The sequence below is a fragment of the Anarhichas minor genome, unplaced genomic scaffold (genome assembly GCF_050575085.1).
Source record: "Anarhichas minor isolate MPS153535 unplaced genomic scaffold, ASM5057508v1 ptg000027l, whole genome shotgun sequence".
In the NCBI taxonomy this organism is placed as follows: Eukaryota; Metazoa; Chordata; class Actinopteri; order Perciformes; family Anarhichadidae; genus Anarhichas; species Anarhichas minor.
Window position 1 is genome coordinate 14,837,913 of NW_027466473.1, and position 21,044 is coordinate 14,858,956.

General features: G+C 44.1%; 1 protein-coding gene and 48 non-coding genes across 49 annotated transcripts in view; 1 reads left to right on the top strand and 48 right to left on the bottom strand.

Annotated features, from left to right (window-relative positions):
* Window positions 1–21,044, top strand: part of cfap54 (cilia and flagella associated 54) — a 122,804-nt gene that overhangs the window by 71,096 nt on the left and 30,664 nt on the right. The gene's annotated exons all lie outside the window — the stretch shown is intronic.
* On the bottom strand, window positions 195–266 carry trnah-gug (transfer RNA histidin (anticodon GUG)). Its single transcript has one exon. It is a non-coding gene; the product is annotated as a tRNA-His (tRNA).
* trnar-acg (transfer RNA arginine (anticodon ACG)) lies at window positions 695–767 on the bottom strand. Its single transcript has one exon. It is a non-coding gene; the product is annotated as a tRNA-Arg (tRNA).
* Window positions 988–1,059, bottom strand: trnah-gug (transfer RNA histidin (anticodon GUG)). Its single transcript has one exon. It is a non-coding gene; the product is annotated as a tRNA-His (tRNA).
* On the bottom strand, window positions 1,488–1,560 carry trnar-acg (transfer RNA arginine (anticodon ACG)). The gene has a single exon. It is a non-coding gene; the product is annotated as a tRNA-Arg (tRNA).
* On the bottom strand, window positions 1,781–1,852 carry trnah-gug (transfer RNA histidin (anticodon GUG)). The gene has a single exon. It is a non-coding gene; the product is annotated as a tRNA-His (tRNA).
* On the bottom strand, window positions 2,281–2,353 carry trnar-acg (transfer RNA arginine (anticodon ACG)). The gene has a single exon. It is a non-coding gene; the product is annotated as a tRNA-Arg (tRNA).
* trnah-gug (transfer RNA histidin (anticodon GUG)) lies at window positions 2,574–2,645 on the bottom strand. Its single transcript has one exon. It is a non-coding gene; the product is annotated as a tRNA-His (tRNA).
* trnar-acg (transfer RNA arginine (anticodon ACG)) lies at window positions 3,074–3,146 on the bottom strand. The gene has a single exon. It is a non-coding gene; the product is annotated as a tRNA-Arg (tRNA).
* On the bottom strand, window positions 3,367–3,438 carry trnah-gug (transfer RNA histidin (anticodon GUG)). The gene has a single exon. It is a non-coding gene; the product is annotated as a tRNA-His (tRNA).
* Window positions 3,867–3,939, bottom strand: trnar-acg (transfer RNA arginine (anticodon ACG)). Its single transcript has one exon. It is a non-coding gene; the product is annotated as a tRNA-Arg (tRNA).
* On the bottom strand, window positions 4,660–4,732 carry trnar-acg (transfer RNA arginine (anticodon ACG)). The gene has a single exon. It is a non-coding gene; the product is annotated as a tRNA-Arg (tRNA).
* On the bottom strand, window positions 5,453–5,525 carry trnar-acg (transfer RNA arginine (anticodon ACG)). The gene has a single exon. It is a non-coding gene; the product is annotated as a tRNA-Arg (tRNA).
* trnah-gug (transfer RNA histidin (anticodon GUG)) lies at window positions 5,746–5,817 on the bottom strand. Its single transcript has one exon. It is a non-coding gene; the product is annotated as a tRNA-His (tRNA).
* On the bottom strand, window positions 6,246–6,318 carry trnar-acg (transfer RNA arginine (anticodon ACG)). Its single transcript has one exon. It is a non-coding gene; the product is annotated as a tRNA-Arg (tRNA).
* Window positions 6,539–6,610, bottom strand: trnah-gug (transfer RNA histidin (anticodon GUG)). The gene has a single exon. It is a non-coding gene; the product is annotated as a tRNA-His (tRNA).
* trnar-acg (transfer RNA arginine (anticodon ACG)) lies at window positions 7,039–7,111 on the bottom strand. The gene has a single exon. It is a non-coding gene; the product is annotated as a tRNA-Arg (tRNA).
* trnah-gug (transfer RNA histidin (anticodon GUG)) lies at window positions 7,332–7,403 on the bottom strand. The gene has a single exon. It is a non-coding gene; the product is annotated as a tRNA-His (tRNA).
* Window positions 7,832–7,904, bottom strand: trnar-acg (transfer RNA arginine (anticodon ACG)). The gene has a single exon. It is a non-coding gene; the product is annotated as a tRNA-Arg (tRNA).
* On the bottom strand, window positions 8,625–8,697 carry trnar-acg (transfer RNA arginine (anticodon ACG)). Its single transcript has one exon. It is a non-coding gene; the product is annotated as a tRNA-Arg (tRNA).
* Window positions 8,918–8,989, bottom strand: trnah-gug (transfer RNA histidin (anticodon GUG)). The gene has a single exon. It is a non-coding gene; the product is annotated as a tRNA-His (tRNA).
* On the bottom strand, window positions 9,418–9,490 carry trnar-acg (transfer RNA arginine (anticodon ACG)). Its single transcript has one exon. It is a non-coding gene; the product is annotated as a tRNA-Arg (tRNA).
* trnah-gug (transfer RNA histidin (anticodon GUG)) lies at window positions 9,711–9,782 on the bottom strand. The gene has a single exon. It is a non-coding gene; the product is annotated as a tRNA-His (tRNA).
* On the bottom strand, window positions 10,211–10,283 carry trnar-acg (transfer RNA arginine (anticodon ACG)). Its single transcript has one exon. It is a non-coding gene; the product is annotated as a tRNA-Arg (tRNA).
* Window positions 10,504–10,575, bottom strand: trnah-gug (transfer RNA histidin (anticodon GUG)). Its single transcript has one exon. It is a non-coding gene; the product is annotated as a tRNA-His (tRNA).
* Window positions 11,004–11,076, bottom strand: trnar-acg (transfer RNA arginine (anticodon ACG)). The gene has a single exon. It is a non-coding gene; the product is annotated as a tRNA-Arg (tRNA).
* trnah-gug (transfer RNA histidin (anticodon GUG)) lies at window positions 11,297–11,368 on the bottom strand. The gene has a single exon. It is a non-coding gene; the product is annotated as a tRNA-His (tRNA).
* On the bottom strand, window positions 11,797–11,869 carry trnar-acg (transfer RNA arginine (anticodon ACG)). The gene has a single exon. It is a non-coding gene; the product is annotated as a tRNA-Arg (tRNA).
* Window positions 12,090–12,161, bottom strand: trnah-gug (transfer RNA histidin (anticodon GUG)). Its single transcript has one exon. It is a non-coding gene; the product is annotated as a tRNA-His (tRNA).
* On the bottom strand, window positions 12,590–12,662 carry trnar-acg (transfer RNA arginine (anticodon ACG)). Its single transcript has one exon. It is a non-coding gene; the product is annotated as a tRNA-Arg (tRNA).
* On the bottom strand, window positions 12,883–12,954 carry trnah-gug (transfer RNA histidin (anticodon GUG)). The gene has a single exon. It is a non-coding gene; the product is annotated as a tRNA-His (tRNA).
* Window positions 13,383–13,455, bottom strand: trnar-acg (transfer RNA arginine (anticodon ACG)). The gene has a single exon. It is a non-coding gene; the product is annotated as a tRNA-Arg (tRNA).
* Window positions 14,176–14,248, bottom strand: trnar-acg (transfer RNA arginine (anticodon ACG)). Its single transcript has one exon. It is a non-coding gene; the product is annotated as a tRNA-Arg (tRNA).
* trnah-gug (transfer RNA histidin (anticodon GUG)) lies at window positions 14,469–14,540 on the bottom strand. The gene has a single exon. It is a non-coding gene; the product is annotated as a tRNA-His (tRNA).
* On the bottom strand, window positions 14,969–15,041 carry trnar-acg (transfer RNA arginine (anticodon ACG)). The gene has a single exon. It is a non-coding gene; the product is annotated as a tRNA-Arg (tRNA).
* trnar-acg (transfer RNA arginine (anticodon ACG)) lies at window positions 15,762–15,834 on the bottom strand. The gene has a single exon. It is a non-coding gene; the product is annotated as a tRNA-Arg (tRNA).
* Window positions 16,055–16,126, bottom strand: trnah-gug (transfer RNA histidin (anticodon GUG)). Its single transcript has one exon. It is a non-coding gene; the product is annotated as a tRNA-His (tRNA).
* On the bottom strand, window positions 16,555–16,627 carry trnar-acg (transfer RNA arginine (anticodon ACG)). The gene has a single exon. It is a non-coding gene; the product is annotated as a tRNA-Arg (tRNA).
* trnah-gug (transfer RNA histidin (anticodon GUG)) lies at window positions 16,848–16,919 on the bottom strand. The gene has a single exon. It is a non-coding gene; the product is annotated as a tRNA-His (tRNA).
* Window positions 17,348–17,420, bottom strand: trnar-acg (transfer RNA arginine (anticodon ACG)). The gene has a single exon. It is a non-coding gene; the product is annotated as a tRNA-Arg (tRNA).
* On the bottom strand, window positions 17,641–17,712 carry trnah-gug (transfer RNA histidin (anticodon GUG)). Its single transcript has one exon. It is a non-coding gene; the product is annotated as a tRNA-His (tRNA).
* On the bottom strand, window positions 18,141–18,213 carry trnar-acg (transfer RNA arginine (anticodon ACG)). The gene has a single exon. It is a non-coding gene; the product is annotated as a tRNA-Arg (tRNA).
* trnah-gug (transfer RNA histidin (anticodon GUG)) lies at window positions 18,434–18,505 on the bottom strand. Its single transcript has one exon. It is a non-coding gene; the product is annotated as a tRNA-His (tRNA).
* Window positions 18,934–19,006, bottom strand: trnar-acg (transfer RNA arginine (anticodon ACG)). The gene has a single exon. It is a non-coding gene; the product is annotated as a tRNA-Arg (tRNA).
* On the bottom strand, window positions 19,227–19,298 carry trnah-gug (transfer RNA histidin (anticodon GUG)). The gene has a single exon. It is a non-coding gene; the product is annotated as a tRNA-His (tRNA).
* On the bottom strand, window positions 19,727–19,799 carry trnar-acg (transfer RNA arginine (anticodon ACG)). Its single transcript has one exon. It is a non-coding gene; the product is annotated as a tRNA-Arg (tRNA).
* trnah-gug (transfer RNA histidin (anticodon GUG)) lies at window positions 20,020–20,091 on the bottom strand. The gene has a single exon. It is a non-coding gene; the product is annotated as a tRNA-His (tRNA).
* On the bottom strand, window positions 20,520–20,592 carry trnah-aug (transfer RNA histidin (anticodon AUG)). The gene has a single exon. It is a non-coding gene; the product is annotated as a tRNA-His (tRNA).
* Window positions 20,813–20,884, bottom strand: trnah-gug (transfer RNA histidin (anticodon GUG)). The gene has a single exon. It is a non-coding gene; the product is annotated as a tRNA-His (tRNA).

Sequence of the window (21,044 nt, forward strand, 5' to 3'; positions counted from 1 at the left end):
CCGTGTTCCGACAGCAGTTCATGAAAACGTGTGGACAACGTGTGGACAACTCCAGTACAATTACTGGTGTCGTCGGAAAACATCGGGCTTCATTTAGAAAAATTGGCTGAAGCTGGCAAGTTTCAAACTACATGAAATGAGACTGGAGTACACTACAACTACAACAGCTTAAAACATGCACAACTCATCATTGCTGCCGTGACCCGGATTCGAACCGGGGTTGCTGCAACCACAACGCAGAGTACTAACCACTATACGATCACGGCCACTTGGTTGACAAAGTGCCTCTTTCTTGCATATTTTGAGCTCTGGATATCAACTCTACTTGATTCAACAGGCAGTAGAGCATGAACTTTAGAAACGAGCGGCAATTGATTCAGAGGAATTGTACAAGCTAGCCAAAAGTTCCACCTAGAATTGCTCCGCCCTACAGAGTAGTAGTCAGACGCTTTTTATACACAGTTTGTAGAGCAGGAAGTTGTGAAACGAGGAGTAAGTGATTTATAAGTTAAAGACTCGTAGGAGATAGCCAGTGAACATAACTGAAATCTACAAACCTTTTGTCCCACGCAATCTGAAAGCCTTTGTCGACATCATTTGTCTCTATAAGGATGTAAATTTACTTAGTTGAGCAGTTTGTAGGGCAAGAACTTGTTTAACGAGGAGCAAGTGACCTACAAGTTAAAGAATCGTACGAGCTAGCCAGGAGTCGAACCTAGAATCTTCTGATCCGTAGTCAGACGCGTTGTCCATTGCGCCACTAGCCCTACACATTGGTGCATTGTGGGAAATGCCGTGTTCCGACAGCAGTTCATGCAAACGTGTGGACAACGTGTGGACAACTCCAGTACAATTACTGGTGTCGTCGGAAAACATCGGGCTTCATTTAGAAAAATTGGCTGAAGCTGGCAAGTTTCAAACTACATGAAATGAGACTGGAGTACACTACAACTACAACAGCTTAAAACATGCACAACTCATCATTGCTGCCGTGACCCGGATTCGAACCGGGGTTGCTGCGACCACAACGCAGAGTACTAACCACTATACGATCACGGCCACTTGGTTGACAAAGTGCCTCTTTCTTGCATATTTTGAGCTCTGGATATCAACTCTACTTGATTCAACAGGCAGTAGAGCAGGAACTTTAGAAACGAGCGGCAATTGATTCAGAGGAATTGTACAAGCTAGCCAAAAGTTCCACCTAGAATTGCTCCGCCCTACAGAGTAGTAGTCAGACGCTTTTTATACACAGTTTGTAGAGCAGGAAGTTGTGAAACGAGGAGTAAGTGATTTATAAGTTAAAGACTCGTAGGAGATAGCCAGTGAACATAACTGAAATCTACAAACCTTTTGTCCCACGCAATCTGAAAGCCTTTGTCGACATCATTTGTCTCTATAAGGATGTAAATTTACTTAGTTGAGCAGTTTGTAGGGCAATAACTTGTTTAACGAGGAGCAAGTGACCTACAAGTTAAAGAATCGTACGAGCTAGCCAGGAGTCGAACCTAGAATCTTCTGATCCGTAGTCAGACGCGTTGTCCATTGCGCCACTAGCCCTACACATTGGTGCATTGTGGGAAATGCCGTGTTCCGACAGCAGTTCATGCAAACGTGTGGACAACGTGTGGACAACTCCAGTACAATTACTGGTGTCGTCGGAAAACATCGGGCTTCATTTAGAAAAATTGGCTGAAGCTGGCAAGTTTCAAACTACATGAAATGAGACTGGAGTACACTACAACTACAACAGCTTAAAACATGCACAACTCATCATTGCTGCCGTGACCCGGATTCGAACCGGGGTTGCTGCGACCACAACGCAGAGTACTAACCACTATACGATCACGGCCACTTGGTTGACAAAGTGCCTCTTTCTTGCATATTTTGAGCTCTGGATATCAACTCTACTTGATTCAACAGGCAGTAGAGCAGGAACTTTAGAAACGAGCGGCAATTGATTCAGAGGAATTGTACAAGCTAGCCAAAAGTTCCACCTAGAATTGCTCCGCCCTACAGAGTAGTAGTCAGACGCTTTTTATACACAGTTTGTAGAGCAGGAAGTTGTGAAACGAGGAGTAAGTGATTTATAAGTTAAAGACTCGTAGGAGATAGCCAGTGAACATAACTGAAATCTACAAACCTTTTGTCCCACGCAATCTGAAAGCCTTTGTCGACATCATTTGTCTCTATAAGGATGTAAATTTACTTAGTTGAGCAGTTTGTAGGGCAAGAACTTGTTTAACGAGGAGCAAGTGACCTACAAGTTAAAGAATCGTACGAGCTAGCCAGGAGTCGAACCTAGAATCTTCTGATCCGTAGTCAGACGCGTTGTCCATTGCGCCACTAGCCCTACACATTGGTGCATTGTGGGAAATGCCGTGTTCCGACAGCAGTTCATGCAAACGTGTGGACAACGTGTGGACAACTCCAGTACAATTACTGGTGTCGTCGGAAAACATCGGGCTTCATTTAGAAAAATTGGCTGAAGCTGGCAAGTTTCAAACTACATGAAATGAGACTGGAGTACACTACAACTACAACAGCTTAAAACATGCACAACTCATCATTGCTGCCGTGACCCGGATTCGAACCGGGGTTGCTGCGACCACAACGCAGAGTACTAACCACTATACGATCACGGCCACTTGGTTGACAAAGTGCCTCTTTCTTGCATATTTTGAGCTCTGGATATCAACTCTACTTGATTCAACAGGCAGTAGAGCAGGAACTTTAGAAACGAGCGGCAATTGATTCAGAGGAATTGTACAAGCTAGCCAAAAGTTCCACCTAGAATTGCTCCGCCCTACAGAGTAGTAGTCAGACGCTTTTTATACACAGTTTGTAGAGCAGGAAGTTGTGAAACGAGGAGTAAGTGATTTATAAGTTAAAGACTCGTAGGAGATAGCCAGTGAACATAACTGAAATCTACAAACCTTTTGTCCCACGCAATCTGAAAGCCTTTGTCGACATCATTTGTCTCTATAAGGATGTAAATTTACTTAGTTGAGCAGTTTGTAGGGCAATAACTTGTTTAACGAGGAGCAAGTGACCTACAAGTTAAAGAATCGTACGAGCTAGCCAGGAGTCGAACCTAGAATCTTCTGATCCGTAGTCAGACGCGTTGTCCATTGCGCCACTAGCCCTACACATTGCTGCATTGTGGGAAATGCCGTGTTCCGACAGCAGTTCATGCAAATGTGTGGACAACGTGTGGACAACTCCAGTACAATTACTGGTGTCGTCGGAAAACATCGGGCTTCATTTAGAAAAATTGGCTGAAGCTGGCAAGTTTCAAACTACATGAAATGAGACTGGAGTACACTACAACTACAACAGCTTAAAACATGCACAACTCATCATTGCTGCCGTGACCCGGATTCGAACCGGGGTTGCTGCGACCACAACGCAGAGTACTAACCACTATACGATCACGGCCACTTGGTTGACAAAGTGCCTCTTTCTTGCATATTTTGAGCTCTGGATATCAACTCTACTTGATTCAACAGGCAGTAGAGCAGGAACTTTAGAAACGAGCGGCAATTGATTCAGAGGAATTGTACAAGCTAGCCAAAAGTTCCACCTAGAATTGCTCCGCCCTACAGAGTAGTAGTCAGACGCTTTTTATACACAGTTTGTAGAGCAGGAAGTTGTGAAACGAGGAGTAAGTGATTTATAAGTTAAAGACTCGTAGGAGATAGCCAGTGAACATAACTGAAATCTACAAACCTTTTGTCCCACGCAATCTGAAAGCCTTTGTCGACATCATTTGTCTCTATAAGGATGTAAATTTACTTAGTTGAGCAGTTTGTAGGGCAATAACTTGTTTAACGAGGAGCAAGTGACCTACAAGTTAAAGAATCGTACGAGCTAGCCAGGAGTCGAACCTAGAATCTTCTGATCCGTAGTCAGACGCGTTGTCCATTGCGCCACTAGCCCTACACATTGGTGCATTGTGGGAAATGCCGTGTTCCGACAGCAGTTCATGCAAATGTGTGGACAACGTGTGGACAACTCCAGTACAATTACTGGTGTCGTCGGAAAACATCGGGCTTCATTTAGAAAAATTGGCTGAAGCTGGCAAGTTTCAAACTACATGAAATGAGACTGGAGTACACTACAACTACAACAGCTTAAAACATGCACAACTCATCATTGCTGCCGTGACCCGGATTCGAACCGGGGTTGCTGCGACCATAACGCAGAGTACTAACCACTATACGATCAGGGCCACTTGGTTGACAAAGTGCCTCTTTCTTGCATATTTTGAGCTCTGGATATCAACTCTACTTGATTCAACAGGCAGTAGAGCAGGAACTTTAGAAACGAGCGGCAATTGATTCAGAGGAATTGTACAAGCTAGCCAAAAGTTCCACCTAGAATTGCTCCGCCCTACAGAGTAGTAGTCAGACGCTTTTTATACACAGTTTGTAGAGCAGGAAGTTGTGAAACGAGGAGTAAGTGATTTATAAGTTAAAGACTCGTAGGAGATAGCCAGTGAACATAACTGAAATCTACAAACCTTTTGTCCCACGCAATCTGAAAGCCTTTGTCGACATCATTTGTCTCTATAAGGATGTAAATTTACTTAGTTGAGCAGTTTGTAGGGCAAGAACTTGTTTAACGAGGAGCAAGTGACCTACAAGTTAAAGAATCGTACGAGCTAGCCAGGAGTCGAACCTAGAATCTTCTGATCCGTAGTCAGACGCGTTGTCCATTGCGCCACTAGCCCTACACATTGCTGCATTGTGGGAAATGCCGTGTTCCGACAGCAGTTCATGCAAATGTGTGGACAACGTGTGGACAACTCCAGTACAATTACTGGTGTCGTCGGAAAACATCGGGCTTCATTTAGAAAAATTGGCTGAAGCTGGCAAGTTTCAAACTACATGAAATGAGACTGGAGTACACTACAACTACAACAGCTTAAAACATGCACAACTCATCATTGCTGCCGTGACCCGGATTCGAACCGGGGTTGCTGCGACCATAACGCAGAGTACTAACCACTATACGATCAGGGCCACTTGGTTGACAAAGTGCCTCTTTCTTGCATATTTTGAGCTCTGGATATCAACTCTACTTGATTCAACAGGCAGTAGAGCAGGAACTTTAGAAACGAGCGGCAATTGATTCAGAGGAATTGTACAAGCTAGCCAAAAGTTCCACCTAGAATTGCTCCGCCCTACAGAGTAGTAGTCAGACGCTTTTTATACACAGTTTGTAGAGCAGGAAGTTGTGAAACGAGGAGTAAGTGATTTATAAGTTAAAGACTCGTAGGAGATAGCCAGTGAACATAACTGAAATCTACAAACCTTTTGTCCCACGCAATCTGAAAGCCTTTGTCGACATCATTTGTCTCTATAAGGATGTAAATTTACTTAGTTGAGCAGTTTGTAGGGCAAGAACTTGTTTAACGAGGAGCAAGTGACCTACAAGTTAAAGAATCGTACGAGCTAGCCAGGAGTCGAACCTAGAATCTTCTGATCCGTAGTCAGACGCGTTGTCCATTGCGCCACTAGCCCTACACATTGCTGCATTGTGGGAAATGCCGTGTTCCGACAGCAGTTCATGCAAATGTGTGGACAACGTGTGGACAACTCCAGTACAATTACTGGTGTCGTCGGAAAACATCGGGCTTCATTTAGAAAAATTGGCTGAAGCTGGCAAGTTTCAAACTACATGAAATGAGACTGGAGTACACTACAACTACAACAGCTTAAAACATGCACAACTCATCATTGCTGCCGTGACCCGGATTCGAACCGGGGTTGCTGCGACCACAACGCAGAGTACTAACCACTATACGATCACGGCCACTTGGTTGACAAAGTGCCTCTTTCTTGCATATTTTGAGCTCTGGATATCAACTCTACTTGATTCAACAGGCAGTAGAGCAGGAACTTTAGAAACGAGCGGCAATTGATTCAGAGGAATTGTACAAGCTAGCCAAAAGTTCCACCTAGAATTGCTCCGCCCTACAGAGTAGTAGTCAGACGCTTTTTATACACAGTTTGTAGAGCAGGAAGTTGTGAAACGAGGAGTAAGTGATTTATAAGTTAAAGACTCGTAGGAGATAGCCAGTGAACATAACTGAAATCTACAAACCTTTTGTCCCACGCAATCTGAAAGCCTTTGTCGACATCATTTGTCTCTATAAGGATGTAAATTTACTTAGTTGAGCAGTTTGTAGGGCAAGAACTTGTTTAACGAGGAGCAAGTGACCTACAAGTTAAAGAATCGTACGAGCTAGCCAGGAGTCGAACCTAGAATCTTCTGATCCGTAGTCAGACGCGTTGTCCATTGCGCCACTAGCCCTACACATTGCTGCATTGTGGGAAATGCCGTGTTCCGACAGCAGTTCATGCAAATGTGTGGACAACGTGTGGACAACTCCAGTACAATTACTGGTGTCGTCGGAAAACATCGGGCTTCATTTAGAAAAATTGGCTGAAGCTGGCAAGTTTCAAACTACATGAAATGAGACTGGAGTACACTACAACTACAACAGCTTAAAACATGCACAACTCATCATTGCTGCCGTGACCCGGATTCGAACCGGGGTTGCTGCGACCACAACGCAGAGTACTAACCACTATACGATCACGGCCACTTGGTTGACAAAGTGCCTCTTTCTTGCATATTTTGAGCTCTGGATATCAACTCTACTTGATTCAACAGGCAGTAGAGCAGGAACTTTAGAAACGAGCGGCAATTGATTCAGAGGAATTGTACAAGCTAGCCAAAAGTTCCACCTAGAATTGCTCCGCCCTACAGAGTAGTAGTCAGACGCTTTTTATACACAGTTTGTAGAGCAGGAAGTTGTGAAACGAGGAGTAAGTGATTTATAAGTTAAAGACTCGTAGGAGATAGCCAGTGAACATAACTGAAATCTACAAACCTTTTGTCCCACGCAATCTGAAAGCCTTTGTCGACATCATTTGTCTCTATAAGGATGTAAATTTACTTAGTTGAGCAGTTTGTAGGGCAAGAACTTGTTTAACGAGGAGCAAGTGACCTACAAGTTAAAGAATCGTACGAGCTAGCCAGGAGTCGAACCTAGAATCTTCTGATCCGTAGTCAGACGCGTTGTCCATTGCGCCACTAGCCCTACACATTGCTGCATTGTGGGAAATGCCGTGTTCCGACAGCAGTTCATGCAAATGTGTGGACAACGTGTGGACAACTCCAGTACAATTACTGGTGTCGTCGGAAAACATCGGGCTTCATTTAGAAAAATTGGCTGAAGCTGGCAAGTTTCAAACTACATGAAATGAGACTGGAGTACACTACAACTACAACAGCTTAAAACATGCACAACTCATCATTGCTGCCGTGACCCGGATTCGAACCGGGGTTGCTGCGACCACAACGCAGAGTACTAACCACTATACGATCACGGCCACTTGGTTGACAAAGTGCCTCTTTCTTGCATATTTTGAGCTCTGGATATCAACTCTACTTGATTCAACAGGCAGTAGAGCAGGAACTTTAGAAACGAGCGGCAATTGATTCAGAGGAATTGTACAAGCTAGCCAAAAGTTCCACCTAGAATTGCTCCGCCCTACAGAGTAGTAGTCAGACGCTTTTTATACACAGTTTGTAGAGCAGGAAGTTGTGAAACGAGGAGTAAGTGATTTATAAGTTAAAGACTCGTAGGAGATAGCCAGTGAACATAACTGAAATCTACAAACCTTTTGTCCCACGCAATCTGAAAGCCTTTGTCGACATCATTTGTCTCTATAAGGATGTAAATTTACTTAGTTGAGCAGTTTGTAGGGCAATAACTTGTTTAACGAGGAGCAAGTGACCTACAAGTTAAAGAATCGTACGAGCTAGCCAGGAGTCGAACCTAGAATCTTCTGATCCGTAGTCAGACGCGTTGTCCATTGCGCCACTAGCCCTACACATTGCTGCATTGTGGGAAATGCCGTGTTCCGACAGCAGTTCATGCAAATGTGTGGACAACGTGTGGACAACTCCAGTACAATTACTGGTGTCGTCGGAAAACATCGGGCTTCATTTAGAAAAATTGGCTGAAGCTGGCAAGTTTCAAACTACATGAAATGAGACTGGAGTACACTACAACTACAACAGCTTAAAACATGCACAACTCATCATTGCTGCCGTGACCCGGATTCGAACCGGGGTTGCTGCGACCATAACGCAGAGTACTAACCACTATACGATCAGGGCCACTTGGTTGACAAAGTGCCTCTTTCTTGCATATTTTGAGCTCTGGATATCAACTCTACTTGATTCAACAGGCAGTAGAGCAGGAACTTTAGAAACGAGCGGCAATTGATTCAGAGGAATTGTACAAGCTAGCCAAAAGTTCCACCTAGAATTGCTCCGCCCTACAGAGTAGTAGTCAGACGCTTTTTATACACAGTTTGTAGAGCAGGAAGTTGTGAAACGAGGAGTAAGTGATTTATAAGTTAAAGACTCGTAGGAGATAGCCAGTGAACATAACTGAAATCTACAAACCTTTTGTCCCACGCAATCTGAAAGCCTTTGTCGACATCATTTGTCTCTATAAGGATGTAAATTTACTTAGTTGAGCAGTTTGTAGGGCAAGAACTTGTTTAACGAGGAGCAAGTGACCTACAAGTTAAAGAATCGTACGAGCTAGCCAGGAGTCGAACCTAGAATCTTCTGATCCGTAGTCAGACGCGTTGTCCATTGCGCCACTAGCCCTACACATTGCTGCATTGTGGGAAATGCCGTGTTCCGACAGCAGTTCATGCAAATGTGTGGACAACGTGTGGACAACTCCAGTACAATTACTGGTGTCGTCGGAAAACATCGGGCTTCATTTAGAAAAATTGGCTGAAGCTGGCAAGTTTCAAACTACATGAAATGAGACTGGAGTACACTACAACTACAACAGCTTAAAACATGCACAACTCATCATTGCTGCCGTGACCCGGATTCGAACCGGGGTTGCTGCGACCACAACGCAGAGTACTAACCACTATACGATCACGGCCACTTGGTTGACAAAGTGCCTCTTTCTTGCATATTTTGAGCTCTGGATATCAACTCTACTTGATTCAACAGGCAGTAGAGCAGGAACTTTAGAAACGAGCGGCAATTGATTCAGAGGAATTGTACAAGCTAGCCAAAAGTTCCACCTAGAATTGCTCCGCCCTACAGAGTAGTAGTCAGACGCTTTTTATACACAGTTTGTAGAGCAGGAAGTTGTGAAACGAGGAGTAAGTGATTTATAAGTTAAAGACTCGTAGGAGATAGCCAGTGAACATAACTGAAATCTACAAACCTTTTGTCCCACGCAATCTGAAAGCCTTTGTCGACATCATTTGTCTCTATAAGGATGTAAATTTACTTAGTTGAGCAGTTTGTAGGGCAAGAACTTGTTTAACGAGGAGCAAGTGACCTACAAGTTAAAGAATCGTACGAGCTAGCCAGGAGTCAAACCTAGAATCTTCTGATCCGTAGTCAGACGCGTTGTCCATTGCGCCACTAGCCCTACACATTGGTGCATTGTGGGAAATGCCGTGTTCCGACAGCAGTTCATGAAAACGTGTGGACAACGTGTGGACAACTCTAGTACAATTACTGGTGTCGTCGGAAAACATCGGGCTTCATTTAGAAAAATTGGCTGAAGCTGGCAAGTTTCAAACTACATGAAATGAGACTGGAGTACACTACAACTACAACAGCTTAAAACATGCACAACTCATCATTGCTGCCGTGACCCGGATTCGAACCGGGGTTGCTGCGACCACAACGCAGAGTACTAACCACTATACGATCACGGCCACTTGGTTGACAAAGTGCCTCTTTCTTGCATATTTTGAGCTCTGGATATCAACTCTACTTGATTCAACAGGCAGTAGAGCAGGAACTTTAGAAACGAGCGGCAATTGATTCAGAGGAATTGTACAAGCTAGCCAAAAGTTCCACCTAGAATTGCTCCGCCCTACAGAGTAGTAGTCAGACGCTTTTTATACACAGTTTGTAGAGCAGGAAGTTGTGAAACGAGGAGTAAGTGATTTATAAGTTAAAGACTCGTAGGAGATAGCCAGTGAACATAACTGAAATCTACAAACCTTTTGTCCCACGCAATCTGAAAGCCTTTGTCGACATCATTTGTCTCTATAAGGATGTAAATTTACTTAGTTGAGCAGTTTGTAGGGCAATAACTTGTTTAACGAGGAGCAAGTGACCTACAAGTTAAAGAATCGTACGAGCTAGCCAGGAGTCGAACCTAGAATCTTCTGATCCGTAGTCAGACGCGTTGTCCATTGCGCCACTAGCCCTACACATTGCTGCATTGTGGGAAATGCCGTGTTCCGACAGCAGTTCATGCAAATGTGTGGACAACGTGTGGACAACTCCAGTACAATTACTGGTGTCGTCGGAAAACATCGGGCTTCATTTAGAAAAATTGGCTGAAGCTGGCAAGTTTCAAACTACATGAAATGAGACTGGAGTACACTACAACTACAACAGCTTAAAACATGCACAACTCATCATTGCTGCCGTGACCCGGATTCGAACCGGGGTTGCTGCGACCACAACGCAGAGTACTAACCACTATACGATCACGGCCACTTGGTTGACAAAGTGCCTCTTTCTTGCATATTTTGAGCTCTGGATATCAACTCTACTTGATTCAACAGGCAGTAGAGCAGGAACTTTAGAAACGAGCGGCAATTGATTCAGAGGAATTGTACAAGCTAGCCAAAAGTTCCACCTAGAATTGCTCCGCCCTACAGAGTAGTAGTCAGACGCTTTTTATACACAGTTTGTAGAGCAGGAAGTTGTGAAACGAGGAGTAAGTGATTTATAAGTTAAAGACTCGTAGGAGATAGCCAGTGAACATAACTGAAATCTACAAACCTTTTGTCCCACGCAATCTGAAAGCCTTTGTCGACATCATTTGTCTCTATAAGGATGTAAATTTACTTAGTTGAGCAGTTTGTAGGGCAATAACTTGTTTAACGAGGAGCAAGTGACCTACAAGTTAAAGAATCGTACGAGCTAGCCAGGAGTCGAACCTAGAATCTTCTGATCCGTAGTCAGACGCGTTGTCCATTGCGCCACTAGCCCTACACATTGCTGCATTGTGGGAAATGCCGTGTTCCGACAGCAGTTCATGCAAATGTGTGGACAACGTGTGGACAACTCCAGTACAATTACTGGTGTCGTCGGAAAACATCGGGCTTCATTTAGAAAAATTGGCTGAAGCTGGCAAGTTTCAAACTACATGAAATGAGACTGGAGTACACTACAACTACAACAGCTTAAAACATGCACAACTCATCATTGCTGCCGTGACCCGGATTCGAACCGGGGTTGCTGCGACCACAACGCAGAGTACTAACCACTATACGATCACGGCCACTTGGTTGACAAAGTGCCTCTTTCTTGCATATTTTGAGCTCTGGATATCAACTCTACTTGATTCAACAGGCAGTAGAGCAGGAACTTTAGAAACGAGCGGCAATTGATTCAGAGGAATTGTACAAGCTAGCCAAAAGTTCCACCTAGAATTGCTCCGCCCTACAGAGTAGTAGTCAGACGCTTTTTATACACAGTTTGTAGAGCAGGAAGTTGTGAAACGAGGAGTAAGTGATTTATAAGTTAAAGACTCGTAGGAGATAGCCAGTGAACATAACTGAAATCTACAAACCTTTTGTCCCACGCAATCTGAAAGCCTTTGTCGACATCATTTGTCTCTATAAGGATGTAAATTTACTTAGTTGAGCAGTTTGTAGGGCAAGAACTTGTTTAACGAGGAGCAAGTGACCTACAAGTTAAAGAATTGTACGAGCTAGCCAGGAGTCGAACCTAGAATCTTCTGATCCGTAGTCAGACGCGTTGTCCATTGCGCCACTAGCCCTACACATTGCTGCATTGTGGGAAATGCCGTGTTCCGACAGCAGTTCATGCAAATGTGTGGACAACGTGTGGACAACTCCAGTACAATTACTGGTGTCGTCGGAAAACATCGGGCTTCATTTAGAAAAATTGGCTGAAGCTGGCAAGTTTCAAACTACATGAAATGAGACTGGAGTACACTACAACTACAACAGCTTAAAACATGCACAACTCATCATTGCTGCCGTGACCCGGATTCGAACCGGGGTTGCTGCGACCACAACGCAGAGTACTAACCACTATACGATCACGGCCACTTGGTTGACAAAGTGCCTCTTTCTTGCATATTTTGAGCTCTGGATATCAACTCTACTTGATTCAACAGGCAGTAGAGCAGGAACTTTAGAAACGAGCGGCAATTGATTCAGAGGAATTGTACAAGCTAGCCAAAAGTTCCACCTAGAATTGCTCCGCCCTACAGAGTAGTAGTCAGACGCTTTTTATACACAGTTTGTAGAGCAGGAAGTTGTGAAACGAGGAGTAAGTGATTTATAAGTTAAAGACTCGTAGGAGATAGCCAGTGAACATAACTGAAATCTACAAACCTTTTGTCCCACGCAATCTGAAAGCCTTTGTCGACATCATTTGTCTCTATAAGGATGTAAATTTACTTAGTTGAGCAGTTTGTAGGGCAAGAACTTGTTTAACGAGGAGCAAGTGACCTACAAGTTAAAGAATCGTACGAGCTAGCCAGGAGTCGAACCTAGAATCTTCTGATCCGTAGTCAGACGCGTTGTCCATTGCGCCACTAGCCCTACACATTGCTGCATTGTGGGAAATGCCGTGTTCCGACAGCAGTTCATGCAAATGTGTGGACAACGTGTGGACAACTCCAGTACAATTACTGGTGTCGTCGGAAAACATCGGGCTTCATTTAGAAAAATTGGCTGAAGCTGGCAAGTTTCAAACTACATGAAATGAGACTGGAGTACACTACAACTACAACAGCTTAAAACATGCACAACTCATCATTGCTGCCGTGACCCGGATTCGAACCGGGGTTGCTGCGACCACAACGCAGAGTACTAACCACTATACGATCACGGCCACTTGGTTGACAAAGTGCCTCTTTCTTGCATATTTTGAGCTCTGGATATCAACTCTACTTGATTCAACAGGCAGTAGAGCAGGAACTTTAGAAACGAGCGGCAATTGATTCAGAGGAATTGTACAAGCTAGCCAAAAGTTCCACCTAGAATTGCTCCGCCCTACAGAGTAGTAGTCAGACGCTTTTTATACACAGTTTGTAGAGCAGGAAGTTGTGAAACGAGGAGTAAGTGATTTATAAGTTAAAGACTCGTAGGAGATAGCCAGTGAACATAACTGAAATCTACAAACCTTTTGTCCCACGCAATCTGAAAGCCTTTGTCGACATCATTTGTCTCTATAAGGATGTAAATTTACTTAGTTGAGCAGTTTGTAGGGCAAGAACTTGTTTAACGAGGAGCAAGTGACCTACAAGTTAAAGAATCGTACGAGCTAGCCAGGAGTCGAACCTAGAATCTTCTGATCCGTAGTCAGACGCGTTGTCCATTGCGCCACTAGCCCTACACATTGCTGCATTGTGGGAAATGCCGTGTTCCGACAGCAGTTCATGCAAATGTGTGGACAACGTGTGGACAACTCCAGTACAATTACTGGTGTCGTCGGAAAACATCGGGCTTCATTTAGAAAAATTGGCTGAAGCTGGCAAGTTTCAAACTACATGAAATGAGACTGGAGTACACTACAACTACAACAGCTTAAAACATGCACAACTCATCATTGCTGCCGTGACCCGGATTCGAACCGGGGTTGCTGCGACCACAACGTAGAGTACTAACCACTATACGATCACGGCCACTTGGTTGACAAAGTGCCTCTTTCTTGCATATTTTGAGCTCTGGATATCAACTCTACTTGATTCAACAGGCAGTAGAGCAGGAACTTTAGAAACGAGCGGCAATTGATTCAGAGGAATTGTACAAGCTAGCCAAAAGTTCCACCTAGAATTGCTCTGCCCTACAGAGTAGTAGTCAGACGCTTTTTATACACAGTTTGTAGAGCAGGAAGTTGTGAAACGAGGAGTAAGTGATTTATAAGTTAAAGACTCGTAGGAGATAGCCAGTGAACATAACTGAAATCTACAAACCTTTTGTCCCACGCAATCTGAAAGCCTTTGTCGACATCATTTGTCTCTATAAGGATGTAAATTTACTTAGTTGAGCAGTTTGTAGGGCAAGAACTTGTTTAACGAGGAGCAAGTGACCTACAAGTTAAAGAATCGTACGAGCTAGCCAGGAGTCAAACCTAGAATCTTCTGATCCGTAGTCAGACGCGTTGTCCATTGCGCCACTAGCCCTACACATTGGTGCATTGTGGGAAATGCCGTGTTCCGACAGCAGTTCATGAAAACGTGTGGACAACGTGTGGACAACTCCAGTACAATTACTGGTGTCGTCGGAAAACATCGGGCTTCATTTAGAAAAATTGGCTGGAGCTGGCAAGTTTCAAACTACATGAAATGAGACTGGAGTACACTACAACTACAACAGCTTAAAACATGCACAACTCATCATTGCTGCCGTGACCCGGATTCGAACCGGGGTTGCTGCGACCACAACGCAGAGTACTAACCACTATACGATCACGGCCACTTGGTTGACAAAGTGCCTCTTTCTTGCATATTTTGAGCTCTGGATATCAACTCTACTTGATTCAACAGGCAGTAGAGCAGGAACTTTAGAAACGAGCGGCAATTGATTCAGAGGAATTGTACAAGCTAGCCAAAAGTTCCACCTAGAATTGCTCCGCCCTACAGAGTAGTAGTCAGACGCTTTTTATACACAGTTTGTAGAGCAGGAAGTTGTGAAACGAGGAGTAAGTGATTTATAAGTTAAAGACTCGTAGGAGATAGCCAGTGAACATAACTGAAATCTACAAACCTTTTGTCCCACGCAATCTGAAAGCCTTTGTCGACATCATTTGTCTCTATAAGGATGTAAATTTACTTAGTTGAGCAGTTTGTAGGGCAAGAACTTGTTTAACGAGGAGCAAGTGACCTACAAGTTAAAGAATCGTACGAGCTAGCCAGGAGTCGAACCTAGAATCTTCTGATCCGTAGTCAGACGCGTTGTCCATTGCGCCACTAGCCCTACACATTGCTGCATTGTGGGAAATGCCGTGTTCCGACAGCAGTTCATGCAAATGTGTGGACAACGTGTGGACAACTCCAGTACAATTACTGGTGTCGTCGGAAAACATCGGGCTTCATTTAGAAAAATTGGCTGAAGCTGGCAAGTTTCAAACTACATGAAATGAGACTGGAGTACACTACAACTACAACAGCTTAAAACATGCACAACTCATCATTGCTGCCGTGACCCGGATTCGAACCGGGGTTGCTGCGACCACAACGTAGAGTACTAACCACTATACGATCACGGCCACTTGGTTGACAAAGTGCCTCTTTCTTGCATATTTTGAGCTCTGGATATCAACTCTACTTGATTCAACAGGCAGTAGAGCAGGAACTTTAGAAACGAGCGGCAATTGATTCAGAGGAATTGTACAAGCTAGCCAAAAGTTCCACCTAGAATTGCTCTGCCCTACAGAGTAGTAGTCAGACGCTTTTTATACACAGTTTGTAGAGCAGGAAGTTGTGAAACGAGGAGTAAGTGATTTATAAGTTAAAGACTCGTAGGAGATAGCCAGTGAACATAACTGAAATCTACAAACCTTTTGTCCCACGCAATCTGAAAGCCTTTGTCGACATCATTTGTCTCTATAAGGATGTAAATTTACTTAGTTGAGCAGTTTGTAGGGCAAGAACTTGTTTAACGAGGAGCAAGTGACCTACAAGTTAAAGAATCGTACGAGCTAGCCAGGAGTCAAACCTAGAATCTTCTGATCCGTAGTCAGACGCGTTGTCCATTGCGCCACTAGCCCTACACATTGGTGCATTGTGGGAAATGCCGTGTTCCGACAGCAGTTCATGAAAACGTGTGGACAACGTGTGGACAACTCCAGTACAATTACTGGTGTCGTCGGAAAACATCGGGCTTCATTTAGAAAAATTGGCTGGAGCTGGCAAGTTTCAAACTACATGAAATGAGACTGGAGTACACTACAACTACAACAGCTTAAAACATGCACAACTCATCATTGCTGCCGTGACCCGGATTCGAACCGGGGTTGCTGCAACCACAACGCAGAGTACTAACCACTATACGATCACGGCCACTTGGTTGACAAAGTGCCTCTTTCTTGCATATTTTGAGCTCTGGATATCAACTCTACTTGATTCAACAGGCAGTAGAGCATGAACTTTAGAAACGAGCGGCAATTGATTCAGAGGAATTGTACAAGCTAGCCAAAAGTTCCACCTAGAATTGCTCCGCCCTACAGAGTAGTAGTCAGACGCTTTTTATACACAGTTTGTAGAGCAGGAAGTTGTGAAACGAGGAGTAAGTGATTTATAAGTTAAAGACTCGTAGGAGATAGCCAGTGAACATAACTGAAATCTACAAACCTTTTGTCCCACGCAATCTGAAAGCCTTTGTCGACATCATTTGTCTCTATAAGGATGTAAATTTACTTAGTTGAGCAGTTTGTAGGGCAAGAACTTGTTTAACGAGGAGCAAGTGACCTACAAGTTAAAGAATCGTACGAGCTAGCCAGGAGTCGAACCTAGAATCTTCTGATCCGTAGTCAGACGCGTTGTCCATTGCGCCACTAGCCCTACACATTGGTGCATTGTGGGAAATGCCGTGTTCCGACAGCAGTTCATGCAAACGTGTGGACAACGTGTGGACAACTCCAGTACAATTACTGGTGTCGTCGGAAAACATCGGGCTTCATTTAGAAAAATTGGCTGAAGCTGGCAAGTTTCAAACTACATGAAATGAGACTGGAGTACACTACAACTACAACAGCTTAAAACATGCACAACTCATCATTGCTGCCGTGACCCGGATTCGAACCGGGGTTGCTGCGACCACAACGCAGAGTACTAACCACTATACGATCACGGCCACTTGGTTGACAAAGTGCCTCTTTCTTGCATATTTTGAGCTCTGGATATCAACTCTACTTGATTCAACAGGCAGTAGAGCAGGAACTTTAGAAACGAGCGGCAATTGATTCAGAGGAATTGTACAAGCTAGCCAAAAGTTCCACCTAGAATTGCTCCGCCCTACAGAGTAGTAGTCAGACGCTTTTTATACACAGTTTGTAGAGCAGGAAGTTGTGAAACGAGGAGTAAGTGATTTATAAGTTAAAGACTCGTAGGAGATAGCCAGTGAACATAACTGAAATCTACAAACCTTTTGTCCCACGCAATCTGAAAGCCTTTGTCGACATCATTTGTCTCTATAAGGATGTAAATTTACTTAGTTGAGCAGTTTGTAGGGCAATAACTTGTTTAACGAGGAGCAAGTGACCTACAAGTTAAAGAATCGTACGAACTAGCCAGGAGTCGAACCTAGAATCTTCTGATCCGTAGTCAGACGCGTTGTCCATTGCGCCACTAGCCCTACACATTGGTGCATTGTGGGAAATGCCGTGTTCCGACAGCAGTTCATGCAAACGTGTGGACAACGTGTGGACAACTCCAGTACAATTACTGGTGTCGTCGGAAAACATCGGGCTTCATTTAGAAAAATTGGCTGAAGCTGGCAAGTTTCAAACTACATGAAATGAGACTGGAGTACACTACAACTACAACAGCTTAAAACATGCACAACTCATCATTGCTGCCGTGACCCGGATTCGAACCGGGGTTGCTGCGACCACAACGCAGAGTACTAACCACTATACAATCACGGCCACTTGGTTGACAAAGTGCCTCTTTCTTGCATATTTTGAGCTCTGGATATCAACTCTACTTGATTCAACAGGCAGTAGAGCAGGAACTTTAGAAACGAGCGGCAATTGATTCAGAGGAATTGTACAAGCTAGCCAAAAGTTCCACCTAGAATTGCTCCGCCCTACAGAGTAGTAGTCAGACGCTTTTTATACACAGTTTGTAGAGCAGGAAGTTGTGAAACGAGGAGTAAGTGATTTATAAGTTAAAGACTCGTAGGAGATAGCCAGTGAACATAACTGAAATCTACAAACCTTTTGTCCCACGCAATCTGAAAGCCTTTGTCGACATCATTTGTCTCTATAAGGATGTAAATTTACTTAGTTGAGCAGTTTGTAGGGCAAGAACTTGTTTAACGAGGAGCAAGTGACCTACAAGTTAAAGAATCGTACGAGCTAGCCAGGAGTCAAACCTAGAATCTTCTGATCCGTAGTCAGACGCGTTGTCCATTGCGCCACTAGCCCTACACATTGGTGCATTGTGGGAAATGCCGTGTTCCGACAGCAGTTCATGAAAACGTGTGGACAACGTGTGGACAACTCCAGTACAATTACTGGTGTCGTCGGAAAACATCGGGCTTCATTTAGAAAAATTGGCTGAAGCTGGCAAGTTTCAAACTACATGAAATGAGACTGGAGTACACTACAACTACAACAGCTTAAAACATGCACAACTCATCATTGCTGCCGTGACCCGGATTCGAACCGGGGTTGCTGCAACCACAACGCAGAGTACTAACCACTATACGATCACGGCCACTTGGTTGACAAAGTGCCTCTTTCTTGCATATTTTGAGCTCTGGATATCAACTCTACTTGATTCAACAGGCAGTAGAGCATGAACTTTAGAAACGAGCGGCAATTGATTCAGAGGAATTGTACAAGCTAGCCAAAAGTTCCACCTAGAATTGCTCCGCCCTACAGAGTAGTAGTCAGACGCTTTTTATACACAGTTTGTAGAGCAGGAAGTTGTGAAACGAGGAGTAAGTGATTTATAAGTTAAAGACTCGTAGGAGATAGCCAGTGAACATAACTGAAATCTACAAACCTTTTGTCCCACGCAATCTGAAAGCCTTTGTCGACATCATTTGTCTCTATAAGGATGTAAATTTACTTAGTTGAGCAGTTTGTAGGGCAAGAACTTGTTTAACGAGGAGCAAGTGACCTACAAGTTAAAGAATCGTACGAGCTAGCCAGGAGTCGAACCTAGAATCTTCTGATCCGTAGTCAGACGCGTTGTCCATTGCGCCACTAGCCCTACACATTGGTGCATTGTGGGAAATGCCGTGTTCCGACAGCAGTTCATGCAAACGTGTGGACAACGTGTGGACAACTCCAGTACAATTACTGGTGTCGTCGGAAAACATCGGGCTTCATTTAGAAAAATTGGCTGAAGCTGGCAAGTTTCAAACTACATGAAATGAGACTGGAGTACACTACAACTACAACAGCTTAAAACATGCACAACTCATCATTGCTGCCGTGACCCGGATTCGAACCGGGGTTGCTGCGACCACAACGCAGAGTACTAACCACTATACGATCACGGCCACTTGGTTGACAAAGTGCCTCTTTCTTGCATATTTTGAGCTCTGGATATCAACTCTACTTGATTCAACAGGCAGTAGAGCAGGAACTTTAGAAACGAGCGGCAATTGATTCAGAGGAATTGTACAAGCTAGCCAAAAGTTCCACCTAGAATTGCTCCGCCCTACAGAGTAGTAGTCAGACGCTTTTTATACACAGTTTGTAGAGCAGGAAGTTGTGAAACGAGGAGTAAGTGATTTATAAGTTAAAGACTCGTAGGAGATAGCCAGTGAACATAACTGAAATCTACAAACCTTTTGTCCCACGCAATCTGAAAGCCTTTGTCGACATCATTTGTCTCTATAAGGATGTAAATTTACTTAGTTGAGCAGTTTGTAGGGCAATAACTTGTTTAACGAGGAGCAAGTGACCTACAAGTTAAAGAATCGTACGAGCTAGCCAGGAGTCGAACCTAGAATCTTCTGATCCGTAGTCAGACGCGTTGTCCATTGCGCCACTAGCCCTACACATTGGTGCATTGTGGGAAATGCCGTGTTCCGACAGCAGTTCATGCAAACGTGTGGACAACGTGTGGACAACTCCAGTACAATTACTGGTGTCGTCGGAAAACATCGGGCTTCATTTAGAAAAATTGGCTGAAGCTGGCAAGTTTCAAACTACATGAAATGAGACTGGAGTACACTACAACTACAACAGCTTAAAACATGCACAACTCATCATTGCTGCCGTGACCCGGATTCGAACCGGGGTTGCTGCGACCACAACGCAGAGTACTAACCACTATACGATCACGGCCACTTGGTTGACAAAGTGCCTCTTTCTTGCATATTTTGAGCTCTGGATATCAACTCTACTTGATTCAACAGGCAGTAGAGCAGGAACTTTAGAAACGAGCGGCAATTGATTCAGAGGAATTGTACAAGCTAGCCAAAAGTTCCACCTAGAATTGCTCCGCCCTACAGAGTAGTAGTCAGACGCTTTTTATACACAGTTTGTAGAGCAGGAAGTTGTGAAACGAGGAGTAAGTGATTTATAAGTTAAAGACTCGTAGGAGATAGCCAGTGAACATAACTGAAATCTACAAACCTTTTGTCCCACGCAATCTGAAAGCCTTTGTCGACATCATTTGTCTCTATAAGGATGTAAATTTACTTAGTTGAGCAGTTTGTAGGGCAATAACTTGTTTAACGAGGAGCAAGTGACCTACAAGTTAAAGAATCGTACGAGCTAGCCAGGAGTCGAACCTAGAATCTTCTGATCCATAGTCAGACGCGTTGTCCATTGCGCCACTAGCCCTACACATTGGTGCATTGTGGGAAATGCCGTGTTCCGACAGCAGTTCATGCAAACGTGTGGACAACGTGTGGACAACTCCAGTACAATTACTGGTGTCGTCGGAAAACATCGGGCTTCATTTAGAAAAATTGGCTGAAGCTGGCAAGTTTCAAACTACATGAAATGAGACTGGAGTACACTACAACTACAACAGCTTAAAACATGCACAACTCATCATTGCTGCCGTGACCCGGATTCGAACCGGGGTTGCTGCGACCACAACGCAGAGTACTAACCACTATACGATCACGGCCACTTGGTTGACAAAGTGCCTCTTTCTTGCATATTTTGAGCTCTGGATATCAACTCTACTTGATTCAACAGGCAGTAGAGCAGGAACTTTAGAAACGAGCGGCAATTGATTCAGAGGAATTGTACAAGCTAGCCAAAAGTTCCACCTAGAATTGCTCCGC